At 58.3% G+C, this 24,761-nt stretch overlaps 1 protein-coding gene and 1 long non-coding RNA gene across 2 annotated transcripts in view; one reads left to right on the top strand and one right to left on the bottom strand.

Annotated features, from left to right (window-relative positions):
* CTXND1 (cortexin domain containing 1) overlaps positions 1–24,761 on the top strand; it is a 35,912-nt gene that overhangs the window by 4,006 nt on the left and 7,145 nt on the right. The window lies entirely within an intron of this gene.
* Positions 11,732–12,073, bottom strand: LOC123584425. The gene is made up of 2 exons (XR_006705412.1): positions 12,027–12,073; positions 11,732–11,954 (listed from the first exon to the last, which is right to left on the bottom strand). It is a non-coding gene; the product is annotated as an uncharacterized LOC123584425 (long non-coding RNA).

Here is a 24,761-nt window from a genome sequence, read left to right as displayed (position 1 = left end):
GGCATTAGTGGCCAGCAGGTGGCCTGGAACTGTGTGGCCATTAAATCATGCCCAGCGCCCTCTGGCTACACTGACTTCTCCTTGGCTCAGGTGGAGCTCCCTGTGTTCTAGAAGGCTGCAAATTTATGGCACACATCTGTCGTGCCTCCCTCCCTCGCCCAGAGCAGACATTGCTAATCAATCATGACATCCTTTCCCACAGAGCCAGAACGAGGCCTCGGAATCCTTCTCAACAACCGCCCGGAGCCAGCTGGTGAAATGGCATTTAGTTGGTGACGGCCCCTCACCTCTTCCCCTGCCCCTCCGATAGCCGGGAGGGGCACTGACAGGAAGCACCCCGTGCAGCCCGGCGCCCCCACACTCACTAACAGAGCACAGACCGCACGTGGTACGCCCTCCGGCTGGCCGGTGCAGGGTTCCCACTGGGCTCGGGGACCCCAGCCGGACCCACCTCGGGCTGCCGTGGCACAGCTCCCCAGACCACAGGCCCCAAACATCAGGAAGGCATCTTCTCAGAGTCCTGGGAGCTACGAGTCCGAGTTCAAGGTGTAGGCAGGGCCGGTGTCTTCCGAGGCCTCTCTCCTTGGTCTCTCCTCCCCGGATCCTCACTCGGTCCCTCTGTGTGTGTCTGTGTCCTACTCCCTCTTCTTAGAAGGACACCAGTCAGTCCTATTGGCTCAGGGCCCACCCATATGACTCCATTTTACCCTAATCACCTCTTTCAAAGACACTTGTCCAAATACAGTCACATTCTGAACTACCAGGTTAGGACTTGAGCAAATGAATGGGGGGGGGGGGGGCGGGCGGGCAGGGGATGCTATTAAGTCCATAGAAACGTCTGTTGGAATGAGACTTGAACTTGTCCTGTCTGTAGCTGAGGGTATGGTCCAGGCGGGCACCAGCAGTGGGCCCCGTGCCCTGGGACGGGCACAGCTCCGGGTCCCTGGGAGGCGTGGACACACCTGCTACCCTAACCTCCATCAACAGGATGGCCGCTCGGCTTCCAAGATGACCCTCCCCTTGGAAGCCGCCCATTCCCCCTGAGACAGGAGGTGCTCTCTCAAGGGGGCCAGCGGGCCGAACAACCAGACATCTGTTCTCAACTCGGGAAGTGACCTGGGTCTCACTGAAAGGCAGAACTGCTCGGTGGTGGTCACGGCAGGTGTCCCCCACGTGGGATGGGGCCGGATGGTGGAAGGCGGAGAGACGATGCCCTCAGCTTCTTGCATTCACCGATGATGGGACCCTGGGGCTATTCCCCCAGGGGCACGTGAGGGCCTTTGCTTCTCAGGCACCCCTGACCTGGTTCCAAGTCCCGATCCACCGCTCGCAGCCATGGAACCACCGGGAATCACCCCTCTGCTGTGAGCCACCCTTTCCCACCGCTAAATGGAGGGATGAACACTGGCCTCCGAAATTTCAAAAATTTTTAATGTTTGCTTATTTCTGAGAGACAGAGACAGAGAGAGACGGAGGGAGGGAGAGAAATCACGAGTGAGGGAGGTGCAGAGAAAGAGGGAGACCCAGAATCGGAAGCAGGCTCCAGGCTCCGAGCTGCCAGCACAGAGCCTGACGCGGGGCTCAGACCCAGGAACCGTGAGATCATGACCCGAGCCGAAGTCGGACGCTGAACCGACGGAGCCCCCCGGGCGCCCCTTGACCTCTTAAATTTTAGGAAGAGAAGTGTGACTGAGTCTGAATCTGACCATGAGAACACAGCTTACGTTGCAAGAATGGTGCAGAGAAGTTCTCAGACACCCCCTCCGGAGGCTCGTTACCAAGTGCACATTCAGAGGCCCGGCCTCCAACCCGGAAGCAGAACTTCCCAGCCCAGAGCTGGCAATGCACACTTTTTACAAACTCCGCCAGAGGTGACCAGGCGCAGTAAAGCCCAGCGTCTGCCGTTGGAGGATTGCGGTCCCTGCCTGGGGAATGAGGGCGGCCGGCACACTCGCTTGGTCTACACTAGGAATCCCTCAGAGTCCCCCGCCCTCCCTGGGCAGAAACAGGGACGCCCCTTGTCCCCTTGTGGCTCCAGGGAGACGCCCGTGAACTCCTACGCAGTCTTCACACAAGGGCATGTCACAGTCAGCTGGTTTGCACACAAGTCACGGCGCAGCCGGCTGTCCGCACTGCCTGTGGCCAAAGCCTTGCGGTCCAGGCCGGCGTGGCCTCAGCCGTCACGGCCCAGAAAATCACAGAAATCACAGAAGGACGCACAGCGCTGCCCGTGTGCGGAAAGAACCCTGCTTGTAGGTTTAATGTGATTGTGCCTTTTAACCGTCCCTCCCTCACAACGGAGGCCTAGGAGCGCTCCAGTTTCCACCGACGCGCCAGAGAGAGCCTTTCGGATTTCCTTTGATCTGTCACACGGTATTTTTGTCACCTTTGTGTAGAGTGAACTTTGGAATCACAGACAGTTTGCCTCTTTGCGGGACGGAGATTTTAATAGCTTAATAGCCGAGTGCTTTGGATTCAGGGCAAGAAACGTTTACCGTCTATTTTTAACGTGTACTTTCTCCTGGAAAATAATTTTCCGATGACTCAAGTTACGGATGTGCTTTGTAGAAGTTCTGGGAAATACTGAAAAATATAAACGAAGGAAGTCACACCTAGCTGGGGCGCCAGGCACGTCACCAGCCTCTTAGTGGCTCCTGCGGCTTCTGCCCCCGTGCACCCGGTTCCTGGTGTCTCTGTTGGCTTGTCACGTGGTTCCTCGTGTCTCCGTTTGCTTGTCTGCTCAGTGCAGTCACTGAGGACCAACCCCGGGAGCCGCGGTTACCAGCACAGGAGGCTGTGGGGTTTGGTGGCACAGGGGGGAGGGACAAAGGAAGAGACTGGAGGGGGGGCGAGCCAAGGGCCGTGGGCAGTGGGCAGGACTGGCGCGGTGGGGCGGGCAGGTGGCGTTTCAGGGGAGCAGGTGGTGGAAAGGGGCAGGGGAGGAAGGCACAGAGCCTCGGGGTGTCGGAAACGTGCCTGCAGACTCGGGGACCCTCCCCCACAGCAGGTGGAGCCCACAGCCCCTCCCCCTGCGCCCGGCTGAGGCTGGTCTCTCCCGGGACCCTCTCTGTGACCCTTGAGCCCCCAAGCGAGACAACACAGCTCCCAGGGAGAAGCGCCAGCCGAGCCCACTCACCCTCCAGATGCATGAGCCAAACCAGCGGTGGCTGTTTTTGAATGAGTCACAGCAGCTGCTGGGAGCAGGGGAGCACGAGGTCCCACGGGCGGCCGGGTGGGGTCGGGGCCCGACCCCCAGGTGCTCGGCCAGGACCCTCCCCGCAGAGGGACAGAAGTCACAGCGGCTGATGCTGGGCCTCCGTCTGGTCATCGGACAGAGAAGCGGTTCGGAACTCAGGTTCTGCTGCTCGCCACCGGAAAGTCAGCACCCGAGAGACAGTGGGTGACGCTGGGAGAGGAAAGGACAGGTTTGCTGCAGCCGGGAAGCCGGCCACCTGCGGGGACGGTGGGCTCATGCCTCCGCGACTGCCTCGCTTGTCCAGGACGAGCCGGAGGGTTGGGAAGAGGAAGGCGCGGGAACAGGGAGGGGGCTGCGTGCAGGAGGCGGTGCCCAGGGGGTCACTCGTAGGTCGAGGTCACCCTGAACGACGTGCTGGCATTCTCCTCAGCCGTTTTTCAACGTGGTTGGGCCTTGTCGTCGTCCTTCAGCTTCAAGGCCAGCGGTCTGCAAACCTCCACAAACTACCTTATTTCTGCTACAGACCCAGGGCCTCGGGTCAGCCAGGAGGGAGTGCATGAGCTTGAAGTCGGTTCACCCTCTCGACCAGCAGAAGGGCTGTTGGCGGCTCCGTGCACAGGCGCCTCCCAGTGCTTTCCATGACATCATGTCTCTAATACCACCGCCCTACCCCCCTCCCCGCGCTGACCCGCTCAGTGTACTCATCAGCCCTCCGGGTTTGCCCATGAGGAAACCGAGGCACAGAGAGCTTAAGTAAATTGCTCAAGCTGCATTGCCGGTTAATAGGATTTGGGCCGGGATTCAAAACCCTGCTCTCCCCCTTACCCTCTGTCCCCCTCCGTGGAAGCTTCTAGAATACGGGTGGGGCGGTGTCTGCAGAGGTGGAGGGGCCCTTCTCTGCACGGCGGATCCGGCCCGTGGGGCTCCCGGACCAGCAGCAGCACCGGCACCGGGGAAGCTGGTGGGAACGCGGTTTGCATCCCTGTGGCAGCCTGGCTCTGGCCGCGGGCCGGCGCGATCCGGTCTGCCCGACGCCAGAACCGTGAGGCGCTGCCCCGTCCGCCCGCGTCGCTCCGCGCTGGCTCCGAAGGGACTCCGCTGCGTCTTCCCCGAGGACGGTCGTCTGATCCTACACGTCCTCCTGGGAGACGGGGTGGGGGGCGTTAGCAGGGTACAAGAAGATGGCCTTAAGTTGAGCGGAAAAGAAGCCAACGCTTTCAAGGACTCTAAAGAGGGAAGGGCAGTTAGTAGCTGCGGGCTGGACGGCCCCTCCCGTCTCCCACACCCTCGGTGACTAGGACGGGACGCCGGCCAGCGTCCGAGTGCCAGTGTCAGCATAGAGGCACCTTGGGCAGAGATGGCTGGGCCCGGTGCACAGCGGTGGACGCCCCCAGAGCCCGGCTCCTTCCCTGTCCCCAGACGGCGCGGAGCACTGCAGGCCGGCGGACCTACCGTTGTGCCCACGGACCCGCCGCCGTCCCAACGGACCCTCCGCTGTGCCCGCAGACCAGACCCACTGCTGGGCCCACAGACCCGCCGCCGTGCCCACAGACCCGCTGCCGTGCCCACAGAGCCACCGCTGTGCCCACAGACCCGCCACCGTCCCACGGACCCTCCACTGTGCCCACAGACCAGACCCACTGTTGTGCCCACAGACCCACCGCTGTGCCCACAGACCCACTGCTGTGCCCACAGACCCGCCACCATGCCCACGGACCCGCCGCTGTGCCCACAGACCCACCGTTGTGCCCACAGACCCACCGTTGTGCCCACAGACCCACCACTGTGCCCACAGACCAGACCCACCACCGTGCCCACAGACCCGCCGCCATGCCCACGGACCCGCCTCTGTGCCCACGGACCAGACCCACTGTTGTGCCCACAGACCCACCACTGTGCCCACAGACCCACCACCGTCCCACAGACCCGCCGCCGTGCCCACAGACCAGACCCACTGTTGTGCCCACATTCCCACCGCTGTGCCCACAGACCCACTGCTGTGCCCACAGACCAGACCCACTGTTGTGCCCACAGACCCACCACCGTGCCCACAGACCCGCCGTTGTGCCCACGGACCCGCCGTTGTGCCCACGGACCCACTGCTGTGCCCACAGACCTGCTGCCGTGCCCACAGACCAGACCCACTGCCGTGCCCACAGACCCACCGCCGTGCCCACAGACCCGCCGCCGTGCCCACAGACCCGCCGCCGTGCCCACAGACCCGCCGCTGTGCCCACGGACCCGCCGCTGTGCCCACAGACCCACCGCTGTGCCCACAGACCTGCTGCCGTGCCCACAGACCAGACCCGCTGCCGTGCCCACAGACCCACCGCTGTGCCCACGGACCCGCCGCTGTGCCCACGGACCCACCGCTGTGCCCACAGAGCCGCCGCTGTGCCCACGGACCCACCGCTGTGCCCACAGACCAGACCCGCCGCTGTGCCCACGGACCCCCCGCTGTGCCCACGGACCCGCTGCCGTGCCCACAGACCAGACCCACTGTTGTGCCCACATTCCCACCGCTGTGCCCACAGACCCACTGCTGTGCCCACAGACCAGACCCACTGTTGTGCCCACAGACCCACCACCGTGCCCACAGACCCGCCGTTGTGCCCACGGACCCGCCGCCGTGCCCACGGACCCGCCGTTGTGCCCACGGACCCGCCGTTGTGCCCACGGACCCACTGCTGTGCCCACAGACCTGCTGCCGTGCCCACAGACCAGACCCGCTGCTGTGCCCACAGACCCACCGCCGTGCCCACAGACCCGCCGCCGTGCCCACAGACCCGCCGCCGTGCCCACAGACCCGCCGCTGTGCCCACGGACCCGCCGCTGTGCCCACAGAGCCGCCGCTGTGCCCACGGACCCACCGCTGTGCCCACAGACCAGACCCGCCGCTGTGCCCACGGACCCACCGCTGTGCCCACGGACCCGCTGCCGTGCCCACGGACCTGCCGCTGTGCCCACGGACCCGCCGCCGTGCCCACGGACCCGCCGTTGTGCCCACGGACCCGCCGCTGTGCCCACGGACCCGCCGCTGTGCCCACAGACCCACCGCTGTGCCCACAGACCTGCTGCCGTGCCCACAGACCAGACCCGCTGCCGTGCCCACAGACCCACCGCCGTGCCCACGGACCCGCCGCTGTGCCCACGGACCCACCGCTGTGCCCACAGAGCCGCCGCTGTGCCCACGGACCCGCCGCTGTGCCCACAGACCAGACCCACTGTTGTGCCCACGGACCCACCGCTGTGCCCACGGACCCGCCATTGTGCCCACGGACCCGCCGCCGTGCCCACGGACCCGCCGCTGTGCCCACGGACCCACCGCTGTGCCCACAGAGCCGCCGCTGTGCCCACAGACCAGACCCGCCGCTGTGCCCACGGACCCCCCGCTGTGCCCACGGACCCGCTGCCGTGCCCACGGACCCGCCGCTGTGCCCACAGACCAGACCCACTGTTGTGCCCACGGACCCGCCGCTGTGCCCACAGACCAGACCCACTGTTGTGCCCACGGACCCGCCGCTGTGCCCACAGACCAGACCCACTGTTGTGCCCACGGACCCGCCGCCGTGCCCACGGACCCGCCGCTGTGCCCACATGCACAGAGACGCCCTCCACAATCACGGCTCTGTCTATACCACCCACCCCGAGAGGTGGGGTCTCTGAGGCGTTACGTGAGGAGGAACAGAAAGCCGCCAGGCCTCCCCACCGGTGACTGCTGAGCCAAGCGCAGTTTGGGACGGCCAGTGTCCGACGTCTGGACCGCGCCTTCCGGGCGCTCCGTCGGAGGCATTATTATCTACGCTTGGGGGCAAGGACAGAGACGCTTTTGCACCTGCAATTTTGTGGGAAAGGAAGGGCGATGATAAAGCCGAATAGTCTGGATTCTCCTAACCCGTCCCTACCCGCCCAGCCCGACAGCAGAGCGCTAGCCTTTGGTCCCGGGCATCGGCTGCCGCCACTGGGCTCCACCCGCCCCAGCCCTCACCACCCACCCTGCTGCGCACGCCTGGCCTTCGGGGCTCCGGAGAGCATTCCCGAGTGCTCGCCACCGTGGCGGCGGGCAGGCGCGGGGCCCCCCTGGCCGGTAGCCTGCCTTGGTGCCATCCCTTGAAGACGTCTGACTTCGCGTTCACCCGGCCACAGCGGCTCCCAGGGCGGCCTCGCTGGCCGAGCCCACCGTATCGGTCCGGGTGGCGGTCAAGGGAGGTGGGCGAACGCACTGTGCACGGCCTCCTTCCTGAGCGAGGAGGTCGAGAGCAGTCTGAGGGCTGGGCAGGTGGAAGCCGCGGCTCGGTGGCCACAGATCCAACGCCCTTGACCTTTCGGGCGGAAGGGGGCACCGCCAGTAGAGCTCCAGCTGCGCGTGGCCAAGCAGAAAGAGAGGCACCGCATCGCCAGCTCGGACAACCGTGCAAGAGCAGAAATGCTGAATTTTATGTAAACTCTGCCAACGGCCGATTTTTAAAAGTTAAAACAAAATTCCGCTTCAAGCCGTCGTGTGGGCCAAACGTAACGCGCCTGCCCGGTGCCGCAGAGGGGGGCCGCCTGGTGACCTTGGCATCGTGCGGTGGGGTATGAGGTCCCGCGGAGGCCCAGCCGAGACGACAGACCATTGGGGGCTGTTCTGGAGGGGCCGTGCCCTGGCCTCCCCTTCCTGCCCCGGGCTGTCGGGACCCTGGGGCCTCCGTGCCAAGGCTTCCTGACGCTCCTGACTTCTTCCCTGGCCTCGCGGAGCCGCCTGTGGGCCAGGGGAGTCCCTTCGGATCTCAGAGGTGTCCGCTGTGCCACCAAGTCCCCGAGGCACGGAGTGCGGGACCTCCTCGGGGCAGGCGCTCCTCAGGGCAGGCGCCCTGCCTCGAAGCAGAGGGGACGGGCACGCAGAGTGGCCATCTCTGTCTCTCTTTCGGGGCCCGAGCCTTCTCAGCCCCTGTGACGTACGGTAGGCTCGCTGAGCTCTCCGTCAGCAGCGCTAGTCCCCGCTCGGGCCACCGCACGGGCCTGCTTCCGGAACAAAGAGCGTTAGACCACGAAGCAACGCACAGGGAGGCCCGGGGCCTCACTAGCAAGTGGGGGAGAAATGACTTTGGTGTTTCCACCCCTCCTTCCCCAGTCTGTGCTCGGCAGCCTTCCAGGAGGGGGCGCCGGGCTGGGTGACAGAACACCCTGATGTTCTAGACGCCCTGGCTTTGCTTTTGCTGCGGGTGGAGGGGGCGGGTGGGTGCAGAGGCCCCCCGTCCCTACAGCCGCGAGGGCCTGTTCGGCCCCCAGACAGTGCACAAGCATGGGAGCCGAGCGGGACTTGCTGTCCTCACTGTGGGTGTCCACTGAGCGCCCACCGCCCGCTCCACCCGGACGGAGAAGGGGTGGCGAATGGAGGGGGGGGTCCCTGCCCTCAAACTGGGAGGAGGAGGAGGAGGGGGAGGAGACGGGCTCCGGGCTGCTGAAGCTTCCTGTGTCTGAGCACAACTTACGCTTGAGGCCGAGGGTCACAGCCCAAACGGGGGGTCTTCACTTCAGATCAGAGGGGGTGATGTTTGAACTTGACCTGAAAGGTTCCCTGAGGGGAGTCGGCTCTCCAGGCAGAGGGTGGGTCTGTGTGAACAAGGGCATGGAAGATAAGAAAAGCCCATATTGTCTTTGAGAAATAGGGTGATAGGAGCATAATCCATGAGAAAAGAAGGCGCAGGAGGTAGGAAGGGGAGAAGGGAGGAGGAGAGGGGAGGGAGGGGCAGGAAGCAAGGAGGGGAAAGGAGGAGGGGGGAGGGAAGGGCAGGAGGCAAGGAGGGGAAGGGAGGAGGGGGGAGGGAGGGGCAGGAGGCAAGCAGGAGGGGCAGGGGAGGGGAGGGAGGGGAGGGAGGGGAAGGAGGGACAGGTGGCAGGGAGGTGAGGGGAGGGGAAGAATTGGAGGGTAGGAGGGGTAGGGGAGGGGAGGGAGGGGAGAGGAAGGAGAAGGGGGGAGAAGAGGGAGGGGAGAAGGGGGAGGGGAGGGGAGCAAAGACTCGTCCTCTGCCTGGAGTGCCCAGGGCCTTGGGAAGTCGGTCCTGTTCAAACGGGAATGCCTTTCCGGGGAATCCCTGCCTCCACCCAAAACCCACTGCCCCCAGAGTGGAGAGACTTCTCCAAAGTCTGTGGGGGCTCCTCCCGCCATGGGCACCAGGGAGTGGGGGGGGGAGCCCTGGTACCCAGGGCGTTGCTGCCCACAGATGAGCTCTCAGCTCCCGCCTGCCCCTGTCAGTGGCCTTTGGCTGGGTCCTGACCTCGTGTCTTTGTTTCCAAAGCAGGGGCACCGTGACTCCGTCCCGAGTCCTCGGCGAGGGCACCTCGGGCGCACGCTGTGTGGCACAATGCCAGTGTCAGGATTCTGGGCACGGCAGCTGGCGTTTGCTGTCTTTGGGCACTTTTCACCCTGCGGGGCTTGTCTCCCCGGCAGGATGCCCTCGGGGCCTGGCACACAGCAGGACAGAAAGGCAAGGAGGCCAGGTTTCTCCTGGGGACTTCTCTGTGTCCCCGCGTGTCCTTGACTTAGGATCCTGTGCTGCCTAAAACAAAATAACGTCCCTCGTTAACGGCCGCCTGAGCTTTTATTCATCGGATCTGTTCTCATTTAAATGTGACATTTGCCACTGATTTTTCTGTCTTGTACAAAGTGTCTCCGATAAACAGATGCATTTTAAAGAGCTCCATTCAGTGAGTCAAGGAAACAAATTAGCTTCTAGAATCCCGTTCCCCTTAACAGATGTCTGGAAAGTTCTCAGCACTTCCCGAAGGAAGTCTTCACGGGGACACTTTCCACTGATTCCGTTGCTGGGAGCTTGTCCTGTGCGAGAGGCAGGGATTGGCGGGCGGTGCGGCCTTACGTCGAGCGGGTGGTTCAGTCTAACATCGCGGGCTCGCGGGGCAGCTCGTGCGGGGATCCCAGCCACGACCCGGCCCGGGGTCGCCTGGCGGGACAGGCACGAAACGAGGAAGGTCTAGCGAGGGAGAACTTAGTCGCCCCCGGGGGAGGAGGACGGGCCAGACCCAGGCTTCGCGAGCCCAAAAGTGTCTGGAGCCCTCCCTAACAAAGCAGGTCAAAGTTATGAAAACAAAATGAAGCACGAAAGTCAGTCTTTAGAATGAGAAAATATATCACAGCAAATTGAAAGCACCAAAAACATCTAACCATTCCTTAATTAAAAAAGAAAGAGGGGTGCCTGGGTGGCTCGGTTGATTAAGTGTCGGGCTCTCGATCTCGGCTCAGGTTATGATCTCAGGGCTCATGAGATCAAGCCCTGTGTCGGGCTCTGTGCTGAGAGCTCAGAGCCTGGAGCCGGCCTGGGATTCTGTGTCTCCCTCTCTCCCTGCCCCTCCCCCACTCACGCGTGTGCTCCTTCCCTCTCCAAATAGATAAATACACTTAAGAATGTTTTTAAAGCGACCACAGGTGTCACAAAATGTATGAAATATTAACTTTTAAAAAAATTAACCACTGACCCAGCTGCATAACATTTGATCTCTTTCTATTTCAACTAGTTTTATAAAATCATCCCTACAGAAAATAGAAGTCTTGTCAATCTTCCGGCAAAAGCCAAACTTTGGGTTTTGTTGGCTTCGTTTAGGAATGTTTTGGGGCGCCTGGGTGGCTCAGTCGGTTGGGCATCCGACTTCGGCTCAGGTCATGATCTCACGGTCCCACCCCTTTCCTCTGTTTATGGGGGTGGAGGGGTGGGCAGGGAGCCCGGTGACGGCGACCCCCTTCCTGAGCCCTTGCAGAACCCACAGGCCGGCCCTGCGCATCCAGAGGAGTCCCGCGGCTGGGAACCGCGGGGCCCCTGCGGCCGCCCGCCTTGGAGTTTCAAGGAGGTGAGTCACTCTCGGGGACAACCACGCCCCTGTGTCGCAGCTCACCCCTGCCACTCTGAGTTACTGGGGGGGAAGGAGCTTAGCCTCTGATCTCTGTTTGGGTGCAGGGACATGTTCCAAGGGGGATCAGGTCAGCGTGGGGTGTCCCCTTGGCAGAGGGTACCCAGTGATTGGCTGTGTGATTGGCTGTGTTCTGGGGGAGCCGCCACGGAGAGCCCGGCAGGGTTTGCGGGCTGAAGGACGAGCACAGCCCGCTTGGGGGACCGAGTCCCGCGAGGGGAGCCGTCCGATCAAACACAAAACAACAGCCGACATTTGCACCGCGTGTCTACTCTGTGTCGGGTACTGTGCTAAGCACTCTCGACGTCTGTCCCCATCTGTTGTCACAGATCCAGCAAGTTCATGGGGGAATCACTATCCCCAGTTTAAAGGCAAGGAAACCAGACTTGAAAAAACTCTATCGCCGTGTGGTGTCACAAGGCTGGTGGGAATTCGAGCCTGGACGTCGTGTTCCGGGACGTGAGCTCAGCCACGTGGCTGTCCTAACAAGCGCGCGGGGTGCCGTCCCCTGCTGTTTCCACGGGGGAGGGCGCTGGGCTTGAACTCCGCCGGAAAGACCTGGACGGCCCGCGCACCTGACTACGAAAGGAGCTTCCTGCCGAGGCTGTTGGTTGTGTTTTGGGGGGGGGGGGGGGGGGCGGGCGCACAGTTAGCGGCACAGGTCCGGGGGGGCCTGTGCCCGAGGCCTCGGCGGGCTGTGAAGGGCGGCTTGACAAAGAGCTGCTGTTCGGCCCTGCTCTGCGGGGCTCACGGCTCGCCTGCCCTCGCCCTCAACCCGATGTCATGGTCTGGACGACAAGGCTTGATATTTTTCCGTTTAAAAGCTCTGTGAAAGGCTGGTTGTCGGTGTTTACTAATGCAAGAGGTCAGCAATTATATAGGGCACACATGAAATGGCAATCAAATTAGAAACGTTAGGGGGCACCTGGGTGGCTCGGTCGGTGAAGCATCCAACTTCGGTTCAGGTCACGATCTCACGGTTCGTGGGTTCGAGCCCCGCGTCAGGCTCTCTGTGCTGACAGCTCGGAGCCTGGAGCCTGCTTCGGATTCTGTGTCTCCCTCTGTATCTGCCCCGACCCTGCTCATGCTCTGTCTCTCTCTCTCTCTCTCTCTCTCAAAAATAAACATGAAAAATTTTTAAAAAAAGAAAAAGAAAGAAAGAAAGGTTAGCTTCATTTCCTAGAAATGTCTGGTCTGGTCTAGGACAAAGGGGAGCGTGTGACCCCTCGGACATCCAGGGAAGGGGGGGGTGCCCGGAACCAGGCATCCCCCCTCCTGCTCCCACACTGCTCATCTGTCCCGCCACCACCCGAGCTCACAGCCTCGGCACCTCTCTGCTGGCCGACTGCACGCCTGGGCCTTCAATGTCGCGGTCAGATTCCACCCATTCCTATAGCTTGACCACCCCCACGCCCGTCCCTCCAAACACAGGAACTCGCGTTCCCCAGAACCCCCGTGGGTCCCCCTGCCCCTGGCCCACTGTGGCCCCAGAAGCCCCACATCCTCAGGCTCCTGAGAATGGGAAGCGGCTTAGCCTGGTAACCATAGCAACCCCATTGCCACTGCTCCCACCTGGGACCCTTCTCCAAACTAGAATTGTGCCCGGACACCAGCAGCCGCTGTCCTCACCGCGCGCAGACCCTCTCTCTTGTTGTAAGGTGGGAAATCTTCCCGCGAAACTTCGTGGGCTTTTCTCTTTCCCGTCCCCGGGTGTGCGACCTTCATCCGAAGCAACAGCCTGCCTGGGAGTGGGTCAGAATGCTCCAGCAGGCGTGCGGGAAGAAAGGCCATGCTAATAGTCGGTTCCTGACAATCAAAAATATGATTATGCAGCAGGATAATAGGCTTGCGAGTCAGGTTATTTTCTTGAGAAGAGATTTTCCAAGCTCCCCTATTTCCTTTTTTATTTAGCATAGCACAAACCGATGTAGAGGCACTGGCGCATAAATTTCGGCTGTGGCTTAGAGCTTTGCCCGCGTCCTTAATGAGATGTTAGCTGCATTCGAGAAGGACGCGTTGGCCCAGGGGAAGGCACGAAAGGCCGGACGAACATGGCGGAGGCTGGTACAAGACAGGGTGGGTCTGTGTCTCCCGATTTCCCGTCTCCCAGCTGAGGCTTGGAGGGGCCAAGTGCGTCAGGTACATCGAGGGAACACTGAGGACCGGGGTCCTTGCCCCTTAGGGACTGAGAGAACGCCCTGTTGGAGACTGTGGGGCAGACACGGAGAAGTAGGGACCAGCCTCTGGAGCGGAATGACAGTAGATATCAATCCCAGGAACGGATCTGGGAAAGCTCTAGGTGTTTGGAAAATAAGTAATACACATTTACTTCCTATTTTTTTAATTTTTTTTTTTTTTTATTATTTTTGAAAGGGAACATGAACAGGGGGAGGGGCAGAGAGAGAGGGACAGAGAATCTGAAGCAGGCTCTGTGCTGACCACAGTGAGCCCGACACAGGGCTCAAACTCGCAAATCATGAGATCATGACCTGAGCTTCCGAAGTCGGACAATCAACCGACTGGGCCCCGCAGGTGCCCCGGCAATACACTTTTAGGGGCGCCTGGGGGCTCAGTCAGTTGGGCATCCAACTTTGGGTCAGGTCGTGATCTCACGGTTCGTGGGTTCGATCCCCGCGTCGGGCTCTGTGCTGACAGCTCGGAGCCTGGAGCCCGCTTCGGATTCTGTGTCTCCCTCTCTCTCTGCCCCTCCCCCACTTGTGCTCTGTCTCTCTCTCTCTCTCTCTCAAAAATAAATCAACATTTAAAAAATAATAAAGAAATAGATACCACCCATGGGTCACAGAGAAATCACAACGTAAATTAGAAAGTACGTCAAGCCTGTGTCAGAGCCGTACCACGGGGGAGGGTGTAGTTCTGTGTGTGTCAGTTGGGAGAGAAGGCAGGTCCAGCCTCAAGGGATGCACGCTTCCAACAGAGTCAACCAGAAAAAGAACGGCAAAGAAAACCCAAAGAAAACCAAAGGAAGGGCATAGGGAAGGTGAGGGTAAAAATCAATCCCATAGAAAGCCAATGTACAATAAAGCCTGGAGTGAGCTTTTTGAAACCATCCATAGGGGCGCCTGGGTGGCTCAGCGGCTGAACATCCAACTCTTGATGTCGGCTCAGGTCATGATCCCAGGGCCACGGGATTGAGCCTGGTGTCGGGCTCTGTGCTGACAGTGTGGAGCCTGCTTAGGACTCTCTCTCGTTCTCTCTCCGTCTCACTGACTCTCCCCTATTGGCTCTCAAAATAAATAAATAAACAAACAAATAAATAGATAAATTTTGAGGAAAAGAAAATATCACTGAAACTTGTGAACCGGTGTAGAAAACGGAAAGAACGTGCAGGTTGCCCCCATCGGGACTCCAAAGCCATCGCTGCAGTGGATCCTCAAGACGTTGGAAAATGCTAAGAGAGAAGCATGAACGGGTTCTTGCAGGAAGTTGGACAATTGAGATACAATGGACCCATTTCTTTGAAAACACGGCGTACCAGAAGCAGTGGCCCCGAGGTCCAGAGATGGGGGGCTCCTGGTTTCGTCTGTCGCCACCCACCCCACCCCCACCGGTCGGGCGAGCCGTCCGCGGACATGATGCGTCCTCCTCGGGAGCCTGGGGTTGCCTTCAGGTGCGTCGCTGAGTTGCTGGATCAGACGGAATTTGTTTTGTGTTTTGCGGTTGACACGGGGAAAGATGCCACAAACTCCGGGTGGAATCAGGGTGCCGCGTCTTCTCCGCGTGTCGGGGCTGGCGGCGTGGGTGGTTTTCAGGTCCGATGCCTCGTCTGCTTCCCGAGGGGACAAGAGACGTGCCCAAGTATGACTCTCAGGAAGTTAGGACCGCAGCCCTCGCCCGCATGCTAGAGGGAGCCGGGACTGATCCCTGCAGGCCCATCACGGCGGAAAGGCCGCTCAAAGAGAGCTGGGAAGCGGGCCTGTTGGGATGAAATTGCTCGTTTACACAGAGAACGTCTTCCCGCCTCACGCGGCAATAAAACCGTAACCGTTGGGTGATTTCTTCTACCAGACCGAGCACCCTGCCCTGCTGCCGGCAGCGAAAATCCACACTGGCATCCGTTTTCTACCAAGGTCCCTGGATGAGGACAGCTTCCATATCTCGGACTGGGCGGAGATACACGTCAAAGAGAAATTTCAAACTATATATATGTATCCTTTGTACTCCCGTGCACCTGACCTTCTCCCCCAGCCGGCCCGACCGGCCTACGACCCGCTGCGCGGAGAGCGGCTCACTCGGCCTTGTCCCCTACTGGAATGTTTTCGTCAAGTCGGTATTGCTCTGGAAAGCCAGAAGGCCAAGGGAGCACGGGATGTTCTGGCGCAGGTGAATCTCCATTGCGCCGTCACGACCACAGAGTTCTGCGTCCTCCGGCGAGGACGCCCCCACACCCCCGTGTGGCCAGGTCGCAGCGCTGGGGGCCCCGGGACAGAAGGGGACTGTGACGTAGAGCAGGGCTCCTCAGACTCTCCAGCTGGCCCCCCCCCCCTGGGTTTCCAATCTGTCACAGACCCGCACGCGGCTTTACTGCGCACGACCCACGCTCAGCACGGACCGTGTGACTCACACCCGGCTCGTCCGTGTCGCGTCCAAGGAGAGAGTCTGGTAGCACCGGCTGTCAAATTGCTCCGAAAGTTTCCTGACGCTGCCTCTCAAGGTCTGCGCCTGCCCCGGGGCGCCCCAGCCATGTCGAGCGCAGACGTGGAGCACGCCTGTGGAGGAAACAGAGAGCCTGACTGTCCCCTTGGCCGAGGAGACTGTGGGAAGGAGAAAGGGGACGAGGAGAGTGAGGTCGTCAGGTGTCCCAGCCTCACGCCAGTCTCGGGGTCTCCCCTTACGGGCTTTCAAAACACCCGCTACATGTGAGGGGCTCACGAGTGTCGGCCCAGTGGCTCACTCTTGGGCTAACCCGAGGGAAGTGGTGGGACCCTCAGAGGAGCCCGCCCGGGACACCGTGTGCAGGAGAAATGGCACAGAGGTGACGTGATGGCGAGCCCGAGGCCGCGCCCCTGTGGGCACCCACACATCACTACGTGACGCAAACGTGAGAGGCGCAGAGGCCCGGGGTTGGGAGACAGGGAGCTCATGGTCGGGACCTGGAAACAGGCAAAGGGCCCACCCCCCGAAGGTCGGGGAGGGACCAGGCACGGCCCAGCGGTCACCCCTCCAGGGAGCGGAAGCCGGCATGGCCCCTGGGGACGCCGAGTGGATCTGAGGACTGCCCGCCGTCTGCCTGGGGAGGAGGAGGAGGCCGGAGAGGAGGTGTGGAGGGAGAGCTTGCAGCCTGCAGAGTCAGGCCGTGGGGTCACCCCTGCGGGCCGGGAAGTCGGACGCAAATACTAACACGGGAAAGAGACATTTCAAAGCAGAACGACCCCGTCGGCCGTCAGGGTTGACCCAGTCAACGATCAGATCACACGCTGTCCAAAAACCATTTTTTTTTTGCCTAAGACCTTTCCTCTTTCGTTACTCTCTTTATTCAGCTCTAATTGTCGTAGTGCAATCTTACCACTTTCAGGTGTGCGATGCAACGATTCCACAATTCTGTACCTAAAAACATTAAAAAAATTTAATCTCTTCGATTTACTTGTTCTTAGTAATTACAGAGATTCCCCGTAAAAACCACAAGAGACCAAAGTCGGCCACCCTCCTAATGGATTACTATTATTTTAAAACATTTTGTCACAGATAACATCAGCTTATTTGAGTGCAAGCAAACCCAGGCAGCATAAACATTTTAACGCTGATCAATTTAAAAGATAAACAGAAAACTTACTGGGTGGCTCAGTCGGTGAAGCGTCCGACTTCGGCTCAGGATGTGATCTCGCGGTTCATGGGTTCGAGCCCCGCGTCGGGCTCTGTGCGGACGGCTCGGAGCCTGGAACCTGCGTCGGACTCTGTGTCTCCCTCTCTCTGCCCCTCCCCCGCTCACACTTTCTCTCTCAAAAATAAATAACCTTAAAAGGAAAGTTAAAACAAATTAAAAGCATGAAGTGGGAGATGAGGTATGGATAAGCGTCCCGCTGCCCGCACAGCAGGTGCCTCTAAAGGGCATTCAACCTGCTGTGGGAAACAGACGTGCGTTTTTGTGTCAAGGTTGCTGTGCTCGTGGTCGTTTTGTGACATTAAGGAAGAAGCTGAAATTTAAAAGTCAGGGGCAACATGTAGGAACCGACGTATTTCACGAGACAGAAGTAAATCTTAAATACATCTGCTGTATGCACTCAATAAATCTCAATAAACCATGAACCCTATGAATAAACTAGGAAGAACAAACCAGTTAACAGACAGACAAGCAAGGCGGGGGGGGGGGGCGGGGATCCCGCTCATTTAAAAATGACGAATCGACTGGTCATTTCCTTCCGTCCGCTCTGTGTATGCCACTGAAATTACCAGGCGAAAAATAGATTTAAAATGCAGCCTCCAGGGGCGCCTGGGTGGCGCAGTCGGTTGAGCGTCCGACTTCAGCCAGGTCCCGATCTCGCGGTCCGTGAGTTCGAGCCCGCGTCGGGCTCTGGGCTGATGGCTCGGAGCCTGGAGCCTGTTTCCGATTCTGTGTCTCCCTCTCTCTCTGCCCCTCCCCCGTTCATGCTCTGTCTCTCTCTGTCCCAAAAATAAATAAACGTTGAAAAAAAAAAATATATATATATAAAATGCAGCCTCCGTGGGGCACCATTGGGATTTCCGCAAGATAAGACGCCAGCGGGAGCAGACTGGCTGTCAGTGCCCGAGCGCTCACCCCAGTGTCCAAGGCTGGCCCTACAGGGAGCGGGGTGTCGCTGCCCCCAGCGGAGCACGGAAGGCGCAGGGTCGGAGCGCCAGGGGCCCGCGGCAGGGCTGGGGGACGCTGAGAACGTGCAGCGTGCGCGCTGGGCCGGGTCTCACCTGGGGCCACTTGCCTTCGCCACAGGGCCTCACGCACGGACTGCTTTGGAAACGAAGGAGAGCGTCTGTCCTCAGGGCAGAGGCAGGGAGGCCGAGGGGAGAGGGGTACTTGGGGCCACCACAGCAAACGCGCGTGGACAGGAAGACTACAGAAGTACAGTTTTCTGTCTCTCGTTTTTCTTTTTGCCTTCCCTGGAATCGCTTCCCTGTTTCCCCACGAGCGTCTCTCCATCCTGACCCAGACACCCTCACAAGACCTCAAGAGCTGGGTCCGGAGGAGCGGACAGCAGAGGACCAACAAAGGGGCCATAACCGCCCCCCCCACCAAAGGCCGCACGTTGTTGCCCGACCAGGCCGCCTTCCCGGTCCTTCTGTACCGACTGTACCTGGGGACTGGCTTCTGTGTCTTCCCCTGACGGCGGGGTGAGAGGAGGGGAGGGGGGCGTTAATCTGCTTTGGCTTCTGGCCCAAACACCCCTGCACTGACTCCCCATCAGTCCCTGTGCACCGGGGACTTCGCCGCCTGGCTGTTAGAGAAAGGACACCAGTCGGCTAGGGAAGCAGGCTCCAGGCTCCCAGCTGTCAGCACAGAGCCCGATGCATTTGGAATAAATGGCCTTTAATTAAAACAAACAAACAAACAAACAAAAAAGGCCATGAGGGAACAGGAGGAAAAATTAAATCTCAGCGGGGGTACCCAGGAAGACGGATTTTATGAAGTGTTAACATACCAGTCCCTACAAGAACAAGCTACTCTGACCTAACAACCACGTGAGAAGAGGGGGAAAACGTCTGAGATTCAAAGTTCTGTGGACAAAACAGAACGATAAACGGGGGCCACGAGTAGCGGGAAACCCGGCTGAAACAACGGAGGGACCCTTCAAGGTCAGCGGCGTGGGGAAAAGGACAACCTAGAAGAGAAAAACAGGCCTGGCACAGGGAGTCCCAAGACTCAGTGTCTGTGTCGTAAGACCAGAAAGGTAGACCCAAGAGGATATTGAAAAGAAAAAAATAGACAAAATTTCTTGGAGCTGAAGAAAAGTCTTGACGTTTCAGATCAAGAGGGTTCACCACTGGGGCGCCTGGGTGGCTCAGTCGGTGGAGCGTCCGACTTCGGCTCAGGTCATGATCTCGCGGTCCGTGGGTTCGAGCCCCGCGTCGGGCTCTGTGCTGATGGCTCAGAGCCTGGAGCCTGCTTCGGATTCTGTGTCTCCCTCTCTCTCTGTCTGCCCCTCCCTCACTCATGCTCTGTCTCTCTCTCTCTCAAAAATAAATAAGCATTAAAAAATTTTAAAAAATCCAGCCACGTATTTGTCAGAAGATAATATACCAAGTAGGATTTGTTCCAGGATATAAATTTGGTTCCACGTGAAGATCTATTATTGAGAGACAAAGGAGAAAAAACACATGTATATTTTGGGAAACCCTGGCCATTGTTAGATTCCTAGAACTAATGAAAAGAGCTAAATTTACCGCGTGGGCCACATTGGTGCTGTGTGTCAGGCACTGTGCTAGGAGCTTCACGCACTTTGTTCAATTCTCACAGCGACCCTGTGGGGCCCCGTATCATGATCGTCCCGTTTTCTATGTAAGGTACTAAGTGTATCGTCCCCCTTTGTCCTTAACTTGGTGGGAGCTTTTAACCAGAAAGCCGCAGCCCACATCCCAATCGGAGAATCGGGAGCCCAACCCCTTGTCCGTGTGGATCTGCACCGGGCCTCACCCCTGGCAGTCTTGTCTCGTTTCCTACGTGTTTCCTTAATTCCCCAAGGACTGTGCTACTGTGCAGCCCATCGCGGAACAGAGGCCCAGCTCATTGTTGCCGCAGACTGAAACATGAGATGAGTTTTCTCCCTCGTGTCCTGGCACTGGAGCTGCCTTCTGCCGCCGGAAGGGACTCGAGGACGGACCAGAGTCTAGTGGGAGGTACCCAGGGTGACGTCAAGGCGTGCGCTCACCCACCACTGGAACTCAAGGGCTCGGGGCCCGTGGGGGGACCCCGGATCGGATCACCTGCCTCTCCGAGCTTCGGTCTCCTGATTCTGCCTGCGGGCACCGGATCGGGTGACCGAAGAAGTCTTCGCCTCTGATTCTGTGTCGAGACCGCTGATCCAAAAACCAAGGCTCTGATGACTTCCGCAATCGCGGTGAGTAGCTGTCGGCCAGCAGCCCCCCGCTGCGGGTGAACGTCTCGATTCAGTCTGGGAACACACGAAGCGTGTTCTTTGGAAAAGAGACATCTCTTCCCTGATTCTCAAGACTGCAGGCATGCAGACGCAGGAAATCAAGCTGTCTAGCTTGCGGAGGGGACTTTCATTAATTTGGGGGACGTACTATCAAAACAAAGTGTCCCTTTTTGCCACATGCTGAGTAGACACAGAGACAGGAAACGCGTACCCCGTGCAGGTTGGTGGAGCCCCGCCCCGGAGAGCTGGAGCACAATCTTCAGAGTTTTGTGACGAAAGCGGAGATGAAGGCCAACATTTCAAAGGGCCCATGTTGGGGGCGCCTGGGTGGCGCAGTCGGTTGAGCGTCCGACTTCAGCCAGGTCACGATCTCGCGGTCCGTGGGTTCGAGCCCCACGTCGGGCTCTGGACTGATGGCTCAGAGCCTGAAGCCTGCTTCCGATTCTGTGTCTCCCTCTCTCTCTGCCCCTCCCCCGTTCATGCTCTGTCTCTCTCTGTCCCAAAAATAAATAAACGTTAAAAAAAAAAATTAAAAAAAATAAATAAATAAAAATAAAAGGGCCACGTTGGTTCTGTGACGCAGGACATCCAGAAAGGTGGAAATTTAGCACCAGCGCTGATGACAGAGCTTGGGAGATGCCGGGAGAGGCTGGCATAGTTGCACGAGGAGCCTGGGAGCCCCAGGAAGGGAAATGGATCCAGTCTCTACCTCCTTTCCCACTAGGATTCGAGTGAGAGAAACCTTCAGCAGTTCACGGACTGTGAGATCATGACCTGAGCCCAAGTCGGTCGCTTAACAGACTGAGCCACCCAGGCGCCCCTCGGTCATTACCTTTTTAATGTTCTTTAAGTCAAATGGCTTGGTGGTTTGTTAGTTTGCTTAATTTTTGGTGGTCAGAAAACAGCCTATAAAAATTCCGCTTAAAATTTTTTTTCTAATATTTATTTATTTTTGAGAGAGAAAGCAAGCAGAGGGACAGAGAGAGAGAGAGGGAGAATCACAATCTGAGCCGTCAGCACAGCCCCACGCGGGGCTCAATCTCACGAACCGTGAGATCATGACTGGAGCTGAAAGCAAGAGTCAGGCGCTCAACCGAGTCACCCAGGCGCTCCCCCCAAATTCCACTTTTTAAAACGTGCCCACGTTTTTCTTTGTAGCCCTATATTAAATCAATTTTATAAGTGTTCCGTGGATATTTGAAAATAACATGTATTTTGAAAACGTGTATTTTGAAAAACGTGTACTCGAAAATAACATGTCGGCCATCAAAATGTCTATTCAGCTTATACATTTCCTCTCATTCCACCACTGTTATTTTAAATGTTTAAACACATCTGAACGTGTGATTTTCTATCAATATTAAAATAATACTTATTGGCCTGCCCAGATAATATAAAAAATGGCTTGTGCTCTAATTTCCTTCCACTTTCCCCCACTAACTTTCATTGAAATAATATGGAATTCTAGATACAAATTATATTGATAAAGCCTTTAGGTTATGTAAGTTTTATCTAAAAAAATATTTTTAACATTTGTGTCGCCGTGTATCTGCCTGTGTTACAGTTGTCTATGCTGTAGATTATTGCCTTGCTGGTTTTACTCTTCTCTTCCTGGTTTCCTCCCCTTGGATTCTTCACTTTGGCTCCTTTCGTGGCGCGAAAGGTGCGTCTTAAAGCCGTTTTGTTTTGCTTGAAGGGCTGGTAGATAACGTGCATTCGCTTCAGTTTTTCTTTACTTGTGGGATAAGAAAATTTCCCGTTAATTCCCAGGAAGCTTGGGAATATCAGAGGCACCGAGTGGAGCGGAGTGTGGACAGGACCCTGACCTCCTGCCCCAGAGGTCGGAGATGTCAGGGGCCAGGTGTGGGCTGGAGCCGTGCCGTGGAAGGCACAGACGGGGGCCGCCGCGGGGAGGGCCGCAGGGGATGCTGTCGCCCGTGGGGACAAAGCTCAGGCCAGACGGGGACACAGAGTGAGGGACAGATGAACCAGAGCAGCTCTCGCCCAGCACAGCAGACGTCAGGTGGCCCGGACCCCAGATCCGCATTTGCACGCTGAAGCCACGTGCCGAACACGGGTGCTGACAAACAGAGGGGGCCCCGAAGCAAGCTGAATCCAGGCAGGCACAGGTCCGAATGTGGGGGTCCCCCCGAACGTGGGGGGATACCCGAGAGGTGAAACAGACAGCGGGCAGGCTGGGAGCAGACCGGGAGTAACTGAAAGCCTGCAAGGTTATGTTCTGTCCTGTGCTCACGGGCGAAGGGAACACGTGGCCCGGAAAAGGACCCCCAGGACACCCCCGTCTTACAGGCAAGGGGACTGGGGCTGAATGGGGCAACGTCTTCCCGGGGCTCCGCTAGTCAACAGTGAGTCTCCGGAGTCTGAGTTTTCCCGTGACGTCGCACTGCCTCACGCAGCATTCTGGAGGAGTGTGGTGCTACCCGTGGCTTCTTGGTGATTTTCAAGGTGTTTTATGTTGGAGAGCGATTGTATTTTATCTTTTATTTTATTTTATCTTATTTTTTAAGTTTATTTATTTTGAGAGAGACAGTGTTGAGCAAGCGGGGGAGGGGGCAGGAGAGAGGGAGAGAGAGAATCCCACCCAGAGCGGGGCTCGATCTCATGAACCGTGAGATCATGACGTGAGCCGAAATCAAGAGTCAGATGCTTAAGGGACTGAGCCACCCAGGCGCCCCTGGAGAGTGATTTTGTGAGGAAGAGAAGTTCGCTAGGGTCACTTCAAAACACAGATCTTTTAGTGGAAAGACAAGAATGGCCTTGCCCTGTCCCCTCCCATTGTGTCTTGGGGTCCCGGCCGACGTCCTCGCTCTGGCCTCTCGCTGCTGTGGTGCATGGTGGGTCAGCAGGCGGGGAAGAGCTGGGGCTTCTGGAGCCAGGGCCCATGCCTCGGTTTCCCCACCACGGCAGCTCTCCACGTCTTTGTGTGATGTCTTCCCCCCACCCCTCTCCCCAGCTGTATGGCTGCCTCGTCTGACTGCATCGGCGCCCAAGCCGGTATACACGTTCCCCCTCGCTTTGGCTTTCAGTTCCCTTTTAAGGAACCTTATTTTTCTGACAGCCTGCCCGTGAGTCACCCCTCGTCCAGTAGCCAGACATCGTGTTCTTGTGTGCCCTTGGTTGGTTGGTTTCCGGTTCTCCAATCATGGGGAAAGAAAGCAAAAATAGCCTTATGCCTTTTAGAGACCGGATGTCAGAATCAAAAGGATTGTGACTTCCTCTTGCCTGTGCACAAAATTGCTGCAAGCCTGGGTGTTTTGGAACCACATAATTGCAGGCTGCTCCAGTCCTGGAGGTCCGAAGTCCAAAATGAGTCTGGGGCGGGGGGCAGGAATTGAGGCTGGTTCTTTCCGGTGGTTTCTGGGAGAGCCCATTCTTGGCCCCATCGCCCCCTCTCTGCTTCCACGGCCACGTTTCCTTCCCCGCTACAGTCAAGAGCTGCCCCCGCGTCGCTCTCGCAAGGACAACTGTGATTCCGTGTGGCCCAGAAAACCCAGGAGAACCCCCCCCCCATCTCGAGACCCTTAACTCAATCACATCTGCAAAGTTTGTTTTGCTACTTAAGGTGACATTTGCAGGTTCCAAAGATTCGCTATGGATTTCTTGGGGGGCCATTACTCAGCCTCCTGCAGCCCACTCTCTGGCCTCCAAAGATTCCAGTCCATCCTGTATGTGTTCACCCCATTCCAACCCATTACACCATCAGCCCGAACCCAAAATCTTTTCTCGACTGTCTAAATTAGGCGTTGGTGATATTCTGCATGTGATCCATCCTGGGGCAAATCCCTTTCTACCTGTGGGGACCCGGAAAGTGAGTTATCCGCTCCAACAATACGCTGGTGGGACAGGCACAGGATAACAGTTACACACATTTCCATTTCCAAAGAGAAAACGAATTAAAGAAAGGAGTCACCGTCCGGAGCCATTTTAAAACTCCACCAGGAAAGCCATTCGTTTTCAGGGCCTGGGAATAATCTGTAGCCCTCTGGGCCCAGGCCCTTGCCCTAAGGATCATCCTTCTGTGTTCCTGAAGGGTGGGACACGTTGATGGCAACTGTCCCTACCAGCCTGTGTTCTGCTTGTAGAAGTTTGAGAGCCCAGCAGCCGCCTTTCATCCAGTCTCCTCTCCGTCCTTTTCGGCCCACGCTGGTAGCGTTTCTACTGGTATAATAGCCTCAGAGCCTGTGTGTATTGCCCATGTGTGTCACAGGGCTTCACCCTACTCCACGGGACAGTCTTCCAAAGGTCTTTTCTGGAGGATGTCATTTCTGTTCCTGGCTTCTGCTGAGATGGCTGGGGGATCCCAGAGCCACCCAGCTAATCTGTTCGGCACTGGCAGAACGTGGTCCGGTCCCACCCCCGGCGCCTCCCGTCCAGCACACGCTTTCCTGACAGCGAATGTCCTGATGGTAGCATCTTCTGCAATCTGGATGGGCGGAGGGCCCTTGAGGGCACGGGTGTCGTAAGCTCCCGGGGACACCCAGCTCTCTGCACGCACGGGAGGGAGCAGCTGCAGTAACCCCAGGGCTGGCTGGTAAGAAACCGTAGATGTGAGC

The sequence above is a fragment of the Leopardus geoffroyi genome, chromosome B3, assembly GCF_018350155.1.
Source record: "Leopardus geoffroyi isolate Oge1 chromosome B3, O.geoffroyi_Oge1_pat1.0, whole genome shotgun sequence".
Taxonomy (NCBI): Eukaryota; Metazoa; Chordata; class Mammalia; order Carnivora; family Felidae; genus Leopardus; species Leopardus geoffroyi.
This window is presented reverse-complemented; position numbering and strand designations above follow the sequence as displayed.